Raw genomic sequence first — 14,453 nt, 5'->3', positions numbered from 1 at the left:
AAGTTTTCTCATTCAAATGGAGATAATGATCATTCTATTTTCTTCAAACGGTGGAGGAGAGATTTTAAAAAGTGATAATAGACCTGAAAACACTGAAAATTATGTATTAAATGTATCATACATATTAATAATAGGGAAAACTATGTAAAGGAGAGTATATGGGAACTGTACTTTCTGCATGATTTTTCTGTAAACCTACAACTTCTCTAAAATATATATTTGTATATATATGTAAAAGAATCATACACTATAAGACATATTAGTGTGGTGCCACCACATGTTCCCCTCAAACCACAATAAACTGGTGAGCTGTGAGAAGCTTCCATAACACTTCACATAGAATAGCTCCCCTACCCCCGGTTCAGCTTTTCAGGGAGAGAAAGTGATGTGGGAATGTTCTAATCTCTGCAGAATCCTGCCCTCATCTATCCATCATACAGTTCTTTTCAATGACCCAATTTGACACTTCATTTTTGTTATTTGTGGCTCATAAACCTCATTTGCATGACAATAACTCTAAGTATTAGTTGGCATTTCAAGGGAAGGTAATCCCCAGGTAGATATTTCAAGGAATAAACAACATCAAATATTTCAAGCTAAAACTGGATTTACTTTTCTTATTATCACCATGTAAACACAATATAGAAAAATAGGACTGACCGCACATCTTAATTAGGGAATAAGTTTTCATTTTACAGAGATTAAGCCCAGGTTCCCTCTAAACAGCCAGCCTTCCTAGTTGGGAATAAACAAAATTCAATTAACAAAAACACAATTCCATCCACAACTTTATATGCACATATCTACCGAATACTGTCAGGTACACATGTATCTGAAGACTGGAAAATTTCCTTAACAGAAAAGGCTTTCTTCCTCATCTTGATTCTATACTAGCACCAAACTATTTCTATAATACCAAATTATGATATTATAAAGATCTAGCAGAAAACACCGAAATATATAGTAAGAAGCCTTCTATGAAAACAAGACAAATCCACATCTCCCTAAGTGGCTCTGTTGCTGTAGCTACCTTAGAAACCCAGTGACTTGGGAGTTTTGTGAATAAACGTAATCAAGTCTGTTGCACAAGGGTTTGGTTCATTATTATGTCAAATTAAACAAACTCCACCTTATTTATTAGCGTAAGTCACACTACACTTAACTCTGTACTGTGTGTAAAAGTAGCAATTCTCTGATACTGTGAAACCTTGCCCGGGTTTTCAGTTTCAACAGATGCTACAGCAGCATTCTGCTGGCTAGTCAGACACTTAAAGTGAATCTTTCCAGCTCAGCAGTATCACTTGTAATCAAAAAAATACACACAAAAAAGAGAGGATGGCATGCAAATTCTGCCACACATTTTGCTCCCAAGAGCAGACAGAGATGGTTCAGAGCTCTATGGGCGACTTTGTGAACCAACACTCCCCTCCCCCACGTTCCAAACTAAAACTTCCAAAGAAAGGAGGCAGTCCGTTTTAAGCAACCACTCTCCTCTCCTCCACATCAAATTTACACTGAAATTGGAAACCAGTATCTTGTCAGATCCCGGGATCAGCTTGGGAAGAAAAAAATTTCTCAGCAGTGAGAATCCAAACTCTGGCGGGTCCTATATTTTGTCAGCCCGGGCTGCTTCCTCCCAGCCAGGTCTCTGCATGTTTCGAACCTACATAGGTCGGTGCTGTCAGTGACCAGGACGCAGACGCGGCGTCTGGGCACCTCCGGACAGCGCCTTCCAACCATTCTGGAGTCTCAGCCAGACAACCTCACCTTCTTCAGGTCTAACCCGGAGGCCTTCTTTCTAAAGTGACCTTTCCAAGGAGCAGCAGTCAGCCGTGTCCTGGGGGACTGGTCAGTCTGAGCAAGGAGGCTCCCTGACATCTACGCTCAGCATTCAACTGTTTTCTGCAAACTAAAAGAACACATTTCAGTGGCCACTGCAACCCCCACTAGCTCCTCGGCTGCTAGACGCTGAGTGGCATCGAGGACATTGTGATCAATGGTGTGAAAAAGCAAACCCTGGTCTTTGGTAACTTCTCTATCATAGCTGAGGGGATTGGGAGCAGAGAGAGAGAAAGAAAGAAAAGCCCACACAAAGACAGGCAGCCCTGAAAGCTCAACCAGCACAAAGGCCCGCTCGCTGGTGCAGAGCCGGGAGGCTGGACTGGAGCTAGGAGCGCGACGAGTCCACCGAGGCCTGCGCGCCGCGCCCAGCGCGCCCAGGGCTGCCCCAGCGCGCCCGGCGCTCTGGCACAGCGTTTCAGCGGGGACGCAGGGCGCACTCCTGGCGCGCCCCGGGCTGCACCGCTCCCGGGGCGACCCTGGGCCGCCTGGGGCTCCGGCTCTGTCCCTGCACCAGCACTCCGTCTGCAGCCGCTACCGCCCATGGGGCAAGACCTGAACCCGTCCTCACCTGTGCACCTTCAGGCAAGCAGCGCGTGAAAGGAAGCTGCAGCGCCGGCGCTCGGCATCCCCGCGGCGGCCCCTGCGGCGGCGGCGGCGGCGGCGGCTGCTTTCGCCACTGTCTGGGACGCCGGGGGGAGGGCGCTTCGTTTTGTTGCTTATTCATAAGGCCGCGGCCACGGCTAGGGATTGGGCAGCGGGATCTTGTGCCCGCCCCGACTCCACTGGCACTGACACACGATGCCTTCGCCCCACGCCCCTGGGCGCCCACTTCCTCGCTTCCGCTCCTGCACGGGGACACAATCGCGGGGTCAGGTCCTCTTCTGGTCCTCCGGAGACTTCCCCTGCCCGGCGGCCCCACTTTGTAGCCTAGGCTTGGACAGCAGCTCCCCCTCCATACCTATGGAAAAAAGACCAGGGACACCGTTTTCTCAGGAGGAGCCCCAATTTCTCTCATTCTTGGTTAGGACAAAAGGCGCATGTCCAAGTCTGCAGGATGGTCCTTGTGCGACGGCTTCTCAGGCAGAGATGTGCGCCTATGTAGGGTCCTGTAAAGTAACCCTGTATGAAGTAGTTCCTTTTCAAGCACTCAGAGAAGTGGAACAAAAGTGCTAATAATAGTAGGTACAATTTATTGACCAGATACTGGTGCCAGACCCAATGCTTGGAGCCTCACTCCTTCTTTACCTGCTTTACCTGCATAAAGACCATGAAAGGTAGATACAATCCCCACTTATCAGAGGAGGAAGCTGAGGCTAAGAGAGTCTGCATAACTCGCCCCAAGTCTTGTGCCTAGTTTGGCCACCTGCGTTCTTAAATATCGCTTGTGGTGTTTCCTTTTTCTGTTACTCCTGACTGTGGGTAGAAAGAGATGTCAGGAATTTAAAGGCTCATTCTAGAATAACCTCCACAGCACTTTAGATTTGCAACCCACTTTTCACAAGTATTCTCTCTTGTAATTTTTAACTCCCCCCACCCACTTCCTTTTTTTTTATAATAGCTGACTTGGTTGTGTTTTGTAAATACCTTAAGGTCAGAGCAAGATCTTGTTCACCTTTGACCCCTATACCTAACACATTGTGCTGATGTACACTGGTCTTATCCATTCCAGTTCCTTTTAGAAGATAATTATCTTTTTATGTCTAGAGAGGCAGTCAACAAATAATTGTTGAATGGAATGTAATTGAATTCAATTAAATTTATAAGTTTTTTTCTCATAAGTATTCAGTGTAATAGCATATGATACATTGTATTGTGACCAGGCCTTCTACCTAGATTTAATGCCCACCAGGTGGATAACCCACACCCAGCCTGATCAAGTTGTGCTTCAACATTTTATCAGTCAGTTGTTTGAAACTGAGACCACATTTTCTCATAAAAACAATGCCGTATAGTATGGCTAGTTTCCCAGCTAGCTGCAAATGTCTACTTGACCCAAATGCAGATAAATCATAGCATTAATAAAAACAACCCGAGTTCTGGGTGCTACCACCAGAAGGCCAAACAGAATGGAAGAAGACAGCTCCCCTTGCATCTAGGGCCAACCCTGTACACAAAGTTTAAAAAGTCAAAGTTCTTTGACATCTTTCTGCCTCTCTGCACTCTTCTCCAATATCCTGGGGTTCTCCTCCTTAGATACCCAATAGCATGTACTTGAAACCTCATGAATATTTTCCCATCTGCTATGACAAAGGTCATACAATGGGTTGACTTAACCAGAATTTATTGTCTCACAGTTTTGGACGCTAGAAGGCTTACTTCCATCCTGTGGTCCACTGCATTAGGGTTCTGACTTGCTGCAATCTTTGGGATCTCTTGGCTTGTATTTCTACTTCACATCACTGGCGATGTCCTCTCCTTTCTCGCTCCGTGACTTCTGGGTTCTCTTTAGAAGGCCTCCAGTAATCTAGATTAATACCCACCCTCATTCAGTTGAGTCACAATTTAACTAAAAATAAATACCCTGTTTACAGTGGGTTCAAACCCACAGGACTGTGGTTTGAGATAAAGAACATGTTTGTGTTGGGGTACATAATTCAAACTACCACACCCCAACTACAGGGCTCCACTCCCCAGACCTGCCTTACCCTCAAAGTTTTCCATTTTCCAAAATTGCTCCCCCTCGCATAGTAGAATTCCCACCTCCTATATCTTCGGTACAAATTATTTTAGCTATTCAGTAAAAATAAAGCAATCCTATTGGAACTCATTTACTCTGGTAAATTTGCATTGCTTTAAACAATTCTAATCAATATAATTTATCCTAGCAACTGCTATCGGTAATAGCAGTAATATCTCCACCTCCTCCCTGCCCTCCCCCCTCCCCCACCGCCAAATTTGTGGATCAGAGGAAGCTGTAGTCCAAAAAGTCAAATCAGTAAATATACACACAGTGAATATTTTTAGGTTTTTATGAGTAAAGCAAGGAATTATATGTGTGTGTCAAAAGAGTCTGGAAACACCCACAACTCCAGTCTAATTGGCAAGGAAGCTTAGGAAGGCAGTATTTGGGGATTGCTAGATTTAGCAAATAAAAATAGAGGATGCCTAGTTAAATTTGAATTTCAGAAAAACAATAAATAATTTTTATTATTAGTATGTCCCAAATATTGCATGCATTGTTTATCTGAAATTCAAATTTAACGACATCCTGTATTTCATCTGGCAATACAGGTAATAGGATATTAGAAGGTGATTACCTAGTCCTGGATGGTGAAAGCTTTTGTGCCAGAAAGGAATTGGTCAGAAATACCAATAAACACTGCCCATTCAAATACCACGCAGAGCGGAGAGTCTTGGTAAAGCAGACTTGAGCATTTTGGTGTACTGCGTAAGGCTACACAGAAATGCTTCACGGTATATCAACTAAATCTCTTTATTTTGAGTGCCATGTACCAAGTAACTGTCTGGCAGCTTGATTTCCCATTTGTATTGCCCATAGGGCTCTGCTCAAATGAGCAGTCCCATCTGCTTGACCTCAGTGTCTACAAAATCGTTACTTTGGGGCATGTTATCAGTCTATATGAGATGAATCATGTGAGTATGTTCCTAACAGATATATTTCTGATGACGACAAAAATTGGATTTCTCGTCATGCAGCCCTGAGGCAAAAGATCAAGGTAAATGCCCCTTTATAAGAGTTCTTGAACTCCAGCTGGTAGGACCGCTCCAGACGCTGCACCACTGTTGGCTCTGTGTGTTTTTTTATTGCTGTTGTTTTGTTTTCATTAGAAGTAGCAATAGTGATGAGTACTTGAGGAAATAGAACAAAACAAAATGAAAGATAGAGACACATGAAGAAAAGTCTTGAAAGTCAGAGCTTACCTGAGATCTCCTCTAAACTGCTCCTGTATTTTAGCCATTGTCCCTCTGTTTTTGAACCTTCTAAAGCTACTGCCTTGGATTTTGTTATTCTTATTGACTCCCAAGGCACCCAACAACGAGGTCTCGCCATGGGAGAAGAACAGGAGCTGCCATGTAGAAGCAGGGGTCATTTGTAAATTGTAATTTTGTGTCTAGCTTATTTCACTTACTGGAGTCCTGGCCTGCAAAAGATTGTCTTTCCTTTCTGGCCTTTCTAAAAGTTTATGAGCTTTTCACCTTCTCCCAGTGTTCTTTGCCCAGCCGTTCCCTGACTCTAATTCTCTTTTGGGGGTGTCTTGGATGCTTTTTTTTTTTTAATTGAAATTCCCTGAGTGGACTTCACTGTAAAATAGCATTGCTAAGTATACTCTGCTCACCCTGGGTATTCAATTATGGTGATAATGTATAAATACTGATAATGATGCTAGAATATTTTCTATTAATTCTGCTAGATGTTTTCATTGCACCCAAAACTGTTACAAATCCTCAGTACACTTGACATGACCTACCTTGAACTACTTCAATGCTACTGAGCTTAGATTTTCACCTCCTGCTAAATTATGTATTTATAATGAAGTTTATTGGGAAGATAAGTAGGTAGAACAAATCCAATAACAAAATGGTTCTTTCTTTTTTTTAATTAGAGAAGTTGTAGGTTTACAGAAAAATCAAGCAGAAAATACAGAGTTCCCATATACCAACCTATTACCAGCACCTTGCATTAATATGGTACATTAGTTACAATTCATGAAAGAACATTTTTTATAATTGAAATATTAACTATAGTCCATGATTTACATTAGGGCTCCCTTTTTCAGTTGTATAGCCTCATGGGTTTTTTTTTTTAATGTTTATTCTAGTGACATATATACAACCTATAATTTTCCCTTTAACCACATTCAAATATATATTTCAGTGCTGTCAATTATGTTCACAATGCTTGTGCTACCATCACCACCATCCATTACCAAAATTTTTCCATCAACTCAAATAGAAACTCTTTGCAATTGAAGTATTGACTCCCCATTCCTAACCCCACCTGGTCCCTGGCAACCTATAGTCTGGCTTCTGACTTTATAAATTTGCTTATTCCAATTTTTTCATAACAATGAGATCATATAATATTTGTTCTTTTGTGTCTGGCTTATTTCACTAGCTACATTCATCAATGTTGTCACATATATCAGAACTTCATTCCTTTTTATGACTGAATAATACTCCATTGTGTATATATACCACATTTTGTTTATCCATTCATCGATTGATGGACACTTGGGTTGCTTTCATATTTTGGCAATTGTGAATGAACATCAGTGCAAATATCTGTTAAAGTCCCTATATTCAATTCTTTTGGATATATACCTAGAAGTGGAATTGCTGAGTCATATGGTAATTGTATACTTGACTTTCTGAGGAACCACCAAACTGTCTTCCACAGCAGCTGCACCATTTTACATTGCCACCAACGATGAATGAGTGTTCCTGTTTCTCCACATCTTCTCCAACACTTGTAATTTTCCATTTTTTTTTAACAGTAGCCATTCTAGTGGGTGTGAAATGGTATCTTATTGTGGTTTTGATTTGCATCTCCCTAATGGCTAATGATGAGGAACATCCTTTCATGTGCTTTATGGCCAAAAAGGCTCTTTCTTTAAACAAGGCTTTCAGCAAATTTTGATACACTGTAGTTTTAACTGTAAACACAAGAGTCCAGTATACTTACTTGTCTTTATTATTTAACTTATTATGCAAATACACAGATAAATTCTCTTGGTTCTCTGCTGTCCCAAGAAACATAATTGTAGAAGCAGGACATTATATGCCCTATGCTCTCTTTTTAGAAATCTATTATTTTCTAAATTCTTTTGTTTTGTGTTAGGTTTCTTTCAGCCCTGAACTTCCTGTTGGGTTCTAACAAATGGAATTTTGCCTATTGCCTTGAAAAGGTAAGATAAGAGTGGAAGGGACTACTGATGCAGATAGAGCAAGAAACAAAACTTCTAAACAGCATAGCCATTTAAAAGAAACCTTTTAGATAAAGTTAGAGGCTGAAAACATTTGCAAGAAAGAAATATCATCCTTTATTTTGTAGCTGTGAAAATGCCTACATGTGAGACCACCTATAAATCCTTTTTAAGGTATTTGAACATCAAAAATTTAATGCCTCTTGTGGGATGTACCCTTTAGTTCTAAATGAATTTGTCATTGAGTAATTATATTCACATCTATAACTTTAGAAAAGACATGAATTGCCTTTTACTTTGTCAAAAAGTGTTATATGCAATCCTTTCTCTTTCTCTCCTTTGTTTTTTTTTTTCTTTTCTTTTATGCCTAATGGTAAATAAATCAATGGCTTATAGATTCCTTATCTGAAACAATGGGTATGAGATATTTATTATTGACGTATTGGTATGCATGTCTACTGCCTATGTTGCAAAGAAGGAGTATTGGATTTATCTTCTCTGCCTCTATTAAGGATGGAATTAAAGAAAATGGCTTTACCAGGAGCAGCAAAACTCAAGTACAAGGAAGCTCTCTTGTCAGAGAAAGTTCTTAGAGACAGGAATAGATTAGTGAGAGAGGTTATATATTCTCTTTCGTTGGAGGTTTCTAAAAAGGTCTAATTTCAGTTTGGCTGGCTTACAGGTTTCTGGTGAAACACATCGTCTCACTCAACAAGGCATTTATGGGCATAGTCATAGATGTCGGAGAACTACCAAATATATTTACTGTGGCTAACTGTGTTATTGTTTATAACCTGCCTTCCAATGAATGCTGCTTGTGTTGCTCTTAACAACTATGATTCAGGAGTTAACATTACATTCAGAATACACAGGAGCATCTTCAATCTGCAGCATGTTGACAGAAAAAAAAAAATAGGATCCATCAATGGAGATTTTCTCCATTCCAATGAAGATGAACTTGTGGCTCATAACCAGAATGATATCAACAATCTGAGTATTGGTTTACCAAGGTTTAAATATGGCATGAACATTAGTGCCAAAAAAAAGACTTTCCTTCAGTGAAGCACTCAACCTGCTCCAAAATTCTTTGTCCCTATAAATTTTGGCTGATTCTTCTGGTCAAATTGTTTTATATGCCAACAGAATTAAATTTGTGCTTCATAGTTATTAAGTAATGAGCATTCCATCACTTAATGTGGGTTGTGATTTATTTGGCATTGAGCTTAACTCCACAGTTCATCAATCAACAAGTGTTTCATTTTGTGGAAGGTATGTGGGAAGGTATATAAATATATATATAACTGAACTCAACTTTCCTCACAGATCTTAAATTTAATTGAGAGGAAAAAGTTATGAATACATAAGCATTACCAATTATACATGATATAAAACTTCCTCATATGCTTCTTCAACAATTTAAAAGTGAAACCTATTTTCATCCTCTTTTACTACTATAGAGAGGAACTATTTGATAAAGCATTTGTGAAAAGTCCATGTCTTCATATTCTTAATACATGTGTATGTAACCATCTTCTCCTCCAAACTTGTGAGCTCTTTGAATAAAGAGACTGTCATTTATATAGTCTTTTATCCCCTAAAACATCTACAGCAATTCCTTAGCATAGCAGCTGTTCAAAGAGTATTTGCTAACTGTTTAATTAAGGCCGTAAGCTCGTTACAAAAATAAATATGTATTGCAGTAATGCTTACCACTTTTAAATTAGGGAGCATAAACTGAATGCTATTGCCATGTAAAGGAAGCTTGACCAGCTTGAGAATTAATATATTACCCTCATACAAACCGGAAAGATACATTAGAATGTATCTGAATTAAAATGTATCTGAATGGCTCTGAGACCTGGGATTGAACTACTTTTACGTCCTCTGAGAATGAGTTAATCCATGCATGTATGTGACCTGTCTAAAACCAGAGAACTGGGCCAATTGATGTTTCAAGTCACCTTCTAATCACAAGTCTATGATCTTTTTTTATTGATAAAGTTCATATTCACATAAAGAAGAGTTGCACATGAACAAGAAACACCCTGAGAGTAAGATCAAAGATTAAAAATTTTAAAACCTACTTCCAGCTGAATCCAGTTCTCAAATACCATGCAGGCACAAATCTTTTGAAATAGTGTGAGCAACATGCTTTATTTTATTTATTCTTTCTCAAGACCTACAATATAAAGTAGACATAAGAGGAGCACTTTGCAGAATTAGTTCAAAGCAATTCCTCCCTAACTTGTTTACAAAAACAGCCAAAGGAAAAAAATTTCCTTTGGAATCAGGATGATTGAAAGCATGCTTCATACAGAGAAAATTATTTACTTTCGGACTAGTCTAAAGTGTGAGGTAACACCACAAAAGAACAAATGAATTTGCCTCCAAAAGATTCCCAGTAAAGACAAATGGAATGATCATGTGATGTTCTTTTCTTTCTCTTCTCTTTGATTTTAGGAGCTTTCTATAAGTGATTTTCAGGCATAGTGACATGTTTTCTTTTCCTTCCATTTCTCTCTGTGTAAAAGGCATTTTAAGGCACTCACCATTGCTAGCCAATGTTCATTTTATGACATTGTTCTCAGCAGTCAATTTTACATGGATGAGCACTTTTCATTCAGATCACATTCTGCTTGGTTCATCAAAAAAAAAAAACTGTTTTTCCCTTGTTAGCCTCCATTTTTCCTTTAAATTCTATTTCTCTGATTTTATCTCATACTTGTCCTTGTTTCCTAGATTGTATACTGCTGTTTTTGACATTTAATGCCTTCTCCAGTGTTACCTTATGCTTTGTTTCAACGATGCAAGTCTGAGCACTTTGGACCAATACTTTTAGGTTTCAGTGTCTTTAATGCCAATGTTCTTGTGTGTTTGAGGTAGCCTTGAGAACCATAACCAAATCCCATTTGGGGAAATACATTATTCATTCTTAAGCAGTTTTACAGACCTCCTCTTTTGTTCAAGGAGCAAATATAAGCAATTGGCCTCATTTCTCTCCCTCTCTCTCTACCTGGAAGAAGAATGTGACAGATATGAAGGACCTCTAAAGGAGATGATAAAGATATGAAAGACATAAAGAGATTGGAGGCTGGAACAGTTTTTCTCCATCACAGAGAAAGAAACATTGGTAAAGATGGTAACTGCCATCCGCTTCCTCTTCTCCATTTCTGTCCCCAGGCCTAGGAGGTGGACATTTTATGGGAAAAATCAGGTTTATAAATCTACATCTGGAGGGACAATCCACTTGAGGAGTTAGGGGACAGAGACTTTTAGAATCCTTCTTTTCCTCTCCTAGCCTTCTTTGGGAGTGACTTGAGGGTAATAAACTTTGAGGAGGTGAGTTTGGGACAGGGGGTGATATGCCTAAGAGCTTCCCTCTGGAAAGCTAAGTGGGTTTGGGCCAGGGTGGAGTTTTAGCTTACACATTGGTACATAAACACTGGTGGTTAAAATAATGAAATATTTCCATATCAGTTGGTAAAGAGCCAATATCCCAAGCTGTTGCTCCAAGCTCTCCCAATACCCTTTCCCCTACCCAGTTTCAACTCCTCCCCACCTTCACATCATCTCAAGATAAAGGGGGCCAATGCCTGGTGGGGTTGGGGGTCTCTTCTAATTAATTAGTGCCCATGTCATGCTAAGTACTTTCAATAGCCTCCCTGGTTGAAGCAGAAGAGTGACCTGGCTGAGAGTATTTAGAGGGGACACATAGGGAAGGCTTTGTAATTAAAAAAAAAAAAAAAAAAAAAGCGCATTTTCCGACCAAAGAGTCCACAGTCCGTTTTCACATAGTGGCTCTACCTAATGGTAGGATCTGACTATGCCCTTGAGCTTGTACTTTGTTAAAGTTGCTGCATAGGCTGTCTAGAGGTTCTTGGACTTCACTGAGATAAAGAGAGCAAATAAGTGTTCTAGACTCTGCTTGGGAAAGATTCTAGCAGCATTGCTTAGGGACCAGAACTGTGCTCTTAAGCTTCAGAATAAGATAATAGTAGTTCTTTTTCTCTAAGATTGTTGGGAGATTAAAATTGTAATATACTTAGCACAGTGTACTTAGCACCCATTACATGTCCAGTAAATAGCAACTATTATTTAAAACAGAATGACACCCATTTGATGAGGTAGTTATTTTCAGCTATAATAACAGGTATTTCCCCAGTTGATGGCTATGAATTTTTTTCCCCGTTGAGGAACTTTGTGAGAGCAGAAATGAACCTATTGATATCCCCATATTTAAATTTTAGGTTATGATGACAAGAACAATTTTCTGGGGATGGATTGTAGAGTGGTAGTTTGGATATAATTTTATAACATTATATCTGGCCTATTGCAGACACTCAACAGATTTATCTAGGAATCTCAAAGTACTTTATAGTTACAGAGATATATTTCTCATCTGCTCCAGTTGCCTTATTTATCAAATTAGATACAAACTGCAAGATATTGCTCAATGTCAGGACAAAGCCCCTGCCAGAATCCAAGTCTCTGGACTTGTAATCCAGGGATCTTCCTTTTCTATTCAGGCATGTGATCTTCAAATGCATTATCCCATTTCAAAGGGGGAGAAACACATTTAATGGCTTAACTAAAGATTTAGCCTTATACCCTAGCATTATAGTCTATATTTTCCTCCATGCCTTGGCTCATTTTCTTTCTTCTAACTTTTCTCACTTTTCTTCTTTGCCTGGCTAAGGATGCTTATTCCTCCTTCAGGATTCATCTTGTGCACCCCTTCCAGGACACCACCCCTAATTACCTAGGCTGGGCTGAGTGCCCCTTCTTCAGGTCCCTAGCACCCCTGGGAACACCTCTGGCTTAGCACTCACCACATTATATTGAAATCATTACAAACCTTGCAGTGCTCTGCATCTGCACATCCTTGTGTTACCTCTGGCTGAAGTTATTAAGTTTCACAATAGCTTTGTCTCAGGCATTCAGGCTTCTATGTGACTTTGTACTGAGACCCTTCTGCATCCCATTCCAGCCTGTATCATTTTCCAGTTTGTATCTTTCCTCAGCTCATGGCCTCACCACAGTCTATATTATCCCCTGCTGGTAACCCCCCCCCACCTTAGTTTGTAACCCCTGGCTTGTATCCTCCCCAGTCTGCATCATGCCCCAGCCCGTAGTCCCCTTCAGCCTGGATCCTCTTCAACCTACATACTCACAATCTATTTCCTCACCAGCCTGTTTCACTCCCAACCAAGAGAGTTGGATATAGGATTAGCCTATATCTCTCCCCTGTTGTACCCTCCACACTACATTCCCCTGTGGAAGGAGAATTCTAGGATGGCTCCCAATATTCCTGGCTCCTGGTGTACCAGGGTACCACCTTTTCCCAGTTACTCAATCAAACACTAATCTACTTGCTGTTGTAAAGCTATTTTGTGGATGTAATTAAATTCCCAGATCATTTGACTTTAAGATAAGAAGCTTATTCAGGAAGGTCTGATCTAATCACATGAGCCCTTTAAATCTAGGTTTAGATGTTAGAGACAGAGAAGTCAGAGAGATTCGAAGCATGAGTGGGTATCATATGGAGGGGGCCACATAGCAAGGAACTGCAAGCATGGGGCCTCTAGTTGTTGAGAGTGACCTGGCTGGAAGGCCTCAATCCTACAACCACGAGGAACTGAATTTTTCCAACAACCATGTGGTCTCAAAAGAGGACCCTGAGCTCCAGAAATGAACATAGCACAGCCAACACCTGAATTTTAGCCTTGTAATACCCTGAGTAGAAAGCTCAGTCACCTGGTGCCTGGACTTCTGACCTACAGAACTGTGAACCAATAAATGGGTTTTGTTTTAAGCCATTGTATTTCTGATAATTTGTTACGCACTAAGAGAAAACTAATACACAGTTCCCCAGCCTGTATCCCGCCTTCCCTACTGTATCCCCCTATGATATATCCTCCCATATTGAATCATTTCCCCCTCTCCCACTTCCTGTATACCACCCACCCTACCCCACCAACCCAGTTTGTATTCCCTCTAGCATGTAGCCTCACCAGCATTATGCCCCCAGCCTGTGTTTCTCCCAACTTGTTCCCTAGCCAGAATGCCCCTCACATACACACACAGCTTATCATATACATCTCCCAGTCAATCCAGCCACCATCCCCCCACCAGACACCACCATCACTAACAACGCCATCACCACCACCCTGCACAGCACAAGACTCTGAGTGATTCTACCTAAAGAACACACCAGTCAAGGTCAGTCTGTATTACCAGATGGAAATTTTCCCTCCTTTCCAAGACTGGTGAGCAGGGCTCGGCAACCCCAAAGGAAAACCATAGTCTATTTTCCTTTGCTCCCTTGAGACTCAAACCAATCAGGAATAGCCAGTCATTCCTGATTCCTATGCTCTAGCTCTGCACTGATTCCTCTAGCACTCAGGAATCAGAGAGGCCTGAAGGCACACCCTTTCCAAAATGAAATGGACCCTAAAATCCTTTCCTCTCTCTTCTCTAAGTTCCCAAAGTCCCTTTCCTCCAGTAGTTCTGCTGACACCTCCTAATCATTCTCCACCTCTATTCAGGGCCAAGCAGTGTTTCCTCTCCTTCCAGACTTTTCCATCTGCACTATCAAAAAAACTTCTGTCTACCAGAACAACTTATATAGGCAAGATGATGCTTTTCTCAGGCATGTCTTCCTCCATAATATATCCTTGTACCATAAATGGAAACTTCTCTGAAGTGGTTGGGATGGCATAAGATAAA

At 40.7% G+C, this 14,453-nt stretch overlaps 1 protein-coding gene across 2 annotated transcripts in view; it reads right to left on the bottom strand.

Annotated features, from left to right (window-relative positions):
• Positions 1–2,539, bottom strand: part of ARMH4 (armadillo like helical domain containing 4) — a 167,596-nt gene extending 165,057 nt beyond the window's left edge. For both annotated transcript variants that reach the window (XM_037832626.1, XM_037832627.1), the window contains exon 1: positions 2,411–2,539. The gene's annotated coding sequence lies outside the window, so the exon portion shown is untranslated. The remainder of the gene's footprint in view (positions 1–2,410) is intronic.
• Positions 2,540–14,453: the final 11,914 nt, after the last annotated feature.

The sequence above is a fragment of the Choloepus didactylus genome, chromosome 4 (genome assembly GCF_015220235.1).
Source record: "Choloepus didactylus isolate mChoDid1 chromosome 4, mChoDid1.pri, whole genome shotgun sequence".
Lineage (NCBI taxonomy): Eukaryota > Metazoa > Chordata > Mammalia > Pilosa > Megalonychidae > Choloepus > Choloepus didactylus.
This window is presented reverse-complemented; position numbering and strand designations above follow the sequence as displayed.